Source organism: Melanotaenia boesemani, chromosome 12, assembly GCF_017639745.1.
Source record: "Melanotaenia boesemani isolate fMelBoe1 chromosome 12, fMelBoe1.pri, whole genome shotgun sequence".
In the NCBI taxonomy this organism is placed as follows: domain Eukaryota; kingdom Metazoa; phylum Chordata; class Actinopteri; order Atheriniformes; family Melanotaeniidae; genus Melanotaenia; species Melanotaenia boesemani.
Genome location: NC_055693.1, coordinates 4,247,417 through 4,253,416, shown reverse-complemented (window position 1 = coordinate 4,253,416; position 6,000 = coordinate 4,247,417).

Below are 6,000 nucleotides of genomic sequence, written 5' to 3'. Positions count from 1 at the left end.
GCTGCCTCCAATAGACTTCACTGTGAAGAATTTTTATTGGAACTCATTTTTTCTTCTGAAATAGTCACAGTACAAGTTGTCCAGTGAGGTTTGTGGATTATCCCGAGTGACCAGGACAATGTTTTTGGGAAGGATGATTGCTGTGAAGCCGTCCTTTTTAAAGGTGTTGTGTTGTGGTGTTGCTTTTTAAAGTTTAAAGCAACACCACATAAGATTCCAAACTAAAAACCCTTTGCTTCTGGAATATTTTGATGGCACAATAACATTTATTGGGAACATTTATTGCCCTGTAGCATCCTGAGGCTTTTTTTAGCTAGTTGTTACAGTAACATTCAGTAGCTGCTGCTAAAGTGGTAATTCTGAACTTTGGCAGATTTAAGCACATTTGTGCCCCATAATGGCAGCTAATTCTGCATCTGTCTTGCATCCTTTCTCTTCTCTGAGCTTTCTGCTGCCAGTAAAAGTCAGTCAGATGTTTACTCTTTTCTCTTGCTCTGTAACCTGTTTCTTTTCCTCCCTTTCTCCATTAATGTCCTTGTATGTGTCCATGTGCTGATATGTGACATGGTGGCGTTATATGCAATGCAGGTGTCACATGATGCTCCAGGCTGGGGAAAAAAAGTTGCAAACTGTGGTTTCACAGCTATAAGATGCTGTAGGGCAATGATGGCTCCAGGTATGTACATAATTGAATATTAGTGTGCCATCAAATTGAGTCAGAAATACAGAGTTTTAAAGTAAGATAGTTATGCAGTTTTGCTTTTAGAGCACACAGGTTACTCAAATTTATTTTACCATGCCATGGTCAGCTTCAGTTATAAATCTTTTATAGGCTAGACTGAGTCATTAACCAACATTGGTTTGGGATTTACAGTTTTATAAGGATATACCTTCATGGACCACATCCTTGATCTAGGAAACAGCTAAAGTTGTGCTGCAGGAATAAGCTGTATAAGAAAAATGATGTGCTTATTGGGTTTATTAATAAATAACATGATCAAACCAGTTTAAGATCAGCTTTTTGTTGCTTGTTGAAAAGCTTTGCTGCACTTGAAGTGATCATTACTAATAAAAGATTGCCATGATGAGCTCGAATAAAACAAGTGAACAGAAATTAGGCAAAGAAGTGAATTGTTTTGATTTAGTTTCTTTGCCCCTTTAATTTGTTTTTTTGAGGGGTAGGGGGATCCCACATCCCACTGGTTGAGGGGAGCGCTGGTTTGTCTGGCAGGGGAACAAAGTGAATGTGTAACTTGAACAGCACTGATCACACATAAGCTCATATTGTAGCTCAGTGTTGAATAGTCTTTCAAAGACCCAAATTGCCAGAGCTGTAAAAAACAAATGGAGGTGATTCCCAACATATCAAGATGCTTTATGCGTTTAAACCAATATTTAATATTCTCCAGAACTTCATGACTGTGTATGACTGTTGGGGTGTATCTGAAGTGGACATGTTTCAATATATTTTTCACCCAGAAGTTTTGGGGTTTGTGTGTGCAACACTACAGAATGAGGTGACCTCACTCTGACTGTGAACCACCCTCTGGGAATCCCCCAACACTTGGTCTCACAAATGTTTGTAGGCCACTGCATCCATGCATGTGTGTTAGTCAGTGCAATGTTGAGGTAATTGCTGTCCTCAGAAAACAACTTTTGGGTGGTCCTTTGACTGTAGCTTGAAGGTGCAATGAGCAAAAAAACAAAAAGTTACAAGAATACTTCAAACCTGAAACTAATCCTTGAACAGGCTTCAATGTTTATGTTATGAATATGCTGGGAGAAGCTATGCTGCGGTGGTTTTTACAGCTGCAAGGCCTGACATTAATGCTTTTATGTAATGAATGCAAGTTCAAGCCTTTGACTCTGTTTAAATAAATTCCACTTTTATTTGATCTTACTGGAGTCCATTTATCACACACACTTGTAAGGATGCTCATGCACACACAAGTGGCTAACGGACGGAAACGTAAGCCCTTCGTGGAGAGTATTAGCATGAGAGTGAACAGGCAGCTTTCCTTCCTGTGACTTATCTCTGTTCAAGAACAACATTATACCAGCGCTGGTGACCAGACAGGAAACGATCCATCACTCTGGTGGGAGAGAAGTGGGTGTTTTGTGTGTCAACCTGTGTGTTGGTGCTGCACATGTGCGCCAAACATGTGTTTACTTTATGAATTTTGGATGCAGTTCAGGCGAAAAACCACCCCACTTTGAAGCTCTGGGAAAGAATCTATTTCCTCCTGCACCTGCCTCTTTTTTTCCTCCTGCTGGACCAAACCTCCCTCTTGATTTCTCATTAGAATAGGGACTGGTCTCATACCAACAGGCTAAAGTAGGTCATTTGTCAGGGTTAAAACGCACATGTGCCTTTTTTCCCTAGATGCTCAGTTGTGGTTGACATTATTCTAAAATGACAAGGTTTAAGTTATACAGCTGATACAAGGACAGGGCAGGTAGGCACAAGGCAGTAATTCTTATTTTAGACATTTAGACAATTATCTATTAACTACAACTGAAACCCTTTTGAACCCACAAAAACAGTTTTTTGCTGCTTAGCAACAGCAGAAATAAGATGTGAAGACATAACTGACATATTTCTGACCTGATGTGGCAAATGTATGCAGACTTTCTGCACCAAATCTTACATAGTTTCCACCCTGTTATATGATGCACTGTTGTAGAGTATTAAATGGAGCTGTTGTCAGTGTAGGATTAGCTTTCTGATTTCCAGCACCTCCCTTCCCCACATTACACCCGGTAACATGGACAGAAGTATGAACCAGAATTTGTCACAGTCTCAGTGTACTGAAATACGAAAAAGCCTCTGCTTTTAAAAATTATTATGCAGAAAACGACTCAGAGTTTCTCTCAATAAAAACTTGTAACTAGTTCCAGTTATTAAACCCATTATTTGAACTCATTAGTTAGCCTCTCTAAAGCAAAAATCCTGTTCTCTGTCAAACTGTCAAAAGAAAGAATCAACACATGACCTGTGCACAAAGCTGTGTTTACGCAGGTGAGAAATGTTCAGTATGTGCTGATAATGAAATCATAAGCAGCCTTACTCATGTTGTGGTATTTTATCTCATTTGTCTTGCTTTTGATGTGGTTTGCTGGTTTAGAAAATAACTTTAATAGACTTTCTGTGTCTATTAATTTTGTTCCAATTTTTTATTATTATTATTATTATTTTTTGCTGGTGGCCAGTTTCATGACCAACAGTGTTTTTAGATTTGTGACTTGACTTTTCTATCAGTTTGATTGACTCAAGATATACATTAATCGGTCACTTTGTACACTAGTACTAGAAACACTAGTTCAAGTGCTATGTTATGTGTCAAGTGCATCTAGTCATGTAGACATGGTGAAGGCGACTTGCTGAAGTTCAAAGTGAGCATCAGAATGAGGAAGAAAGGGGATTTAAGTGACTGAATGTGACATGGTTGTTGGTCTGAGTATTTACTTGGATTTTCTCACACAACCATCTCTAGGGTTTCCAGAGAATGATCTGAAGAAGAGAAAATATCCAGTGAACAGCAGTGGTCTGGATCAAAATGTCAGAGGAGAATGGGCAGACTGGTTGGAGATGATAGAAAGGCAACAGGAAGTCAAATAAGCACTGGTTCCAACTAAGATCTGCAGAATAGCATCTCTGAACACACAACACGTCCAACTTTGAAGTAGATGGGCTACAGCAGCAGAAGACCACACCGGGTGCCTCCTGTCAGCTAAGAACAGGAAACTGAGGCTACAATTCACACACACTCACCAACACTGGACAATAGAAGATGGAGAAACGTTGCTGGTCTGATGAGTCTCCATTTCAGCTCCACATTCAGATGCTAGACTCAGAATCTGGTGGAAACATCATAAAAAAACATGGAACCATCCTGCCTTGGATTAATTCCTCAGGCTGCTGCTGATGTAATGGTGCGGGGGGTATTTTCTTGGCCAACTTTGGGCCCCTTAGTACCAACATGGCCTGGTTTAACCAGCACAGCCTACCTGAGTATTGTTGCTGACCATGTCCATCCCTTTATGACCACAGTGGAGCATCTTCTGATGCTACTTCCAGCAGGATAATGCACCATGTCACAAAGCTCAGATCATCTCCACCTGCTTTCTAGAACATGACGATGAGTTCACTGGACTCCAACGGCCTCCACAGCCACCAGATCTCAGTCCAGTAGATCAGCTTTGGGATGTGGTGGAACGGGAGATTCTCATCATGGATGCAGCCGACAAACCTGCAGCAACTGTGTGATGCTGTCATGTTAATATGGAGAAAACCTCTGAGGAAGGTTTCTAACATCTTATTGGCTCTATGACACCAAGACACCTTTCTAGAACATGACAACGATTGCCATGTGATGATATTAATACTGTTATCGTTCTTGAATAAATTTGGTTTCAATCCATTTATCAAATCAATCTGGAACAATTCTGAGTTATACTTCAGTTTAAGAAAGGAAAAAAAAAATCTTTAGGAATGATTTTCAGCTGTTTTTTTATGCCAGCGAGCATTGATAATGTTGCTATGAGCATGTTCACTTCATCGGATTCTGAAGCAAAACAACTTTAGTACAAACTGGCATCTCACTAAAATGAACATGACTGAAATAAATTTAAAAAGATTTTAATTTGATCCAATTCAACTGGAATTTAACCGAACTTGGAAAGAGAACTGGGGATGTTTTTGTGGTAAATTGGTAGCATTATCTGAATTTTAATTGATTTGATCTCTACAAGCATAAACAGATGATTGTTGTTATGATCTTTACTAGGGTAGGAATAAATAATAATAATTTCAGGCGTCAGTTGTCTCGCTTATCTACTGTGAATGAGGTGACACCTTGCACATCAATGTGGCTCCACGGTTTTGCTGTAATAACATAATTTGTGGAAAGTTGAGAAAAGTTCAGGCGGCAGTCAGTTAAATTGCAGACCAGTGGCATGTCTAATGTCTCACGTCTCATGACGTGTTCAATCCCAAACATCGAGCATGCCCACCAATGTTGACTGTAAACATTGCAACTGTGCAAATCCTGACTGAAACTGTTTTATTTTTCTTTTCTTTTTAGCTGACTGCTTCCATCTAACTTTTCTAATGTGCATAAAATCTGCATCAATGAAATAATTAAGTTTGTGGTCATGAGTCATTATATTTGTCAAAAAATCTGAAGTAATCTAAGGTCTCTTTGGTTACATACTTGGTGGGCCTATGTATTCACTCCAAGCCCCCTCCCAAATAATGAAGTCACGCTACCTTCTGCTTTGGCCCTGAATGCAGACAAAGTTGTTTTCAGCTGTCTGCACTAGTGACTAACGCCATCATTTTCAGGAGGACAGTCATAAACAGAAATGTTTTTGCAGGAAACACAAAGAAGCCCAATACCCAAACTTTCCCTTACAGACACTAATAAATCATAACCCTGCAACTAGCATAAAACACACACGCAAACACACACAAAGCAAAGTTCAAGGCCTTTTCTAAAAGACAGGTTGGATTATTTGAAATTCTTTCCTAAGTAACAAGTCCTTCTGCATCAATCCATGAAATAAATCTGAGGGGATTTCATATTTTTATCCAGATAACTCTGTAAACCTACTTCTTGGAACAGGCCAAAGTCCCAGAGCTGTTTCCACTTGAGCTTATTGTACTGTCCTAAATGAGCTTCACACACCCCGAGAAGACATCATCTGATACCTTCCCACACCATCATCTCATCAGCTCACAGACAGCACTGAACTGTATTGATTAGGCGACAGAGAGGTGGTGTCTCCCAGCCTCGCTCCCACACATCTGTACTCACAGCCATTTCCAGGATTTTCCTGCTCACTTAATAGTGATACACCACAAAAGGTGCCAAGATTAAGCAAAACAAATTTACTTTGTATTACTTTACTTGTCAGTGCAATAAATTAAGCCTTGATACAACCGTTCCCCACCCAGCTTTAACCTTTACTCAGACTTCAGCTTTAACACAGTATGATGCT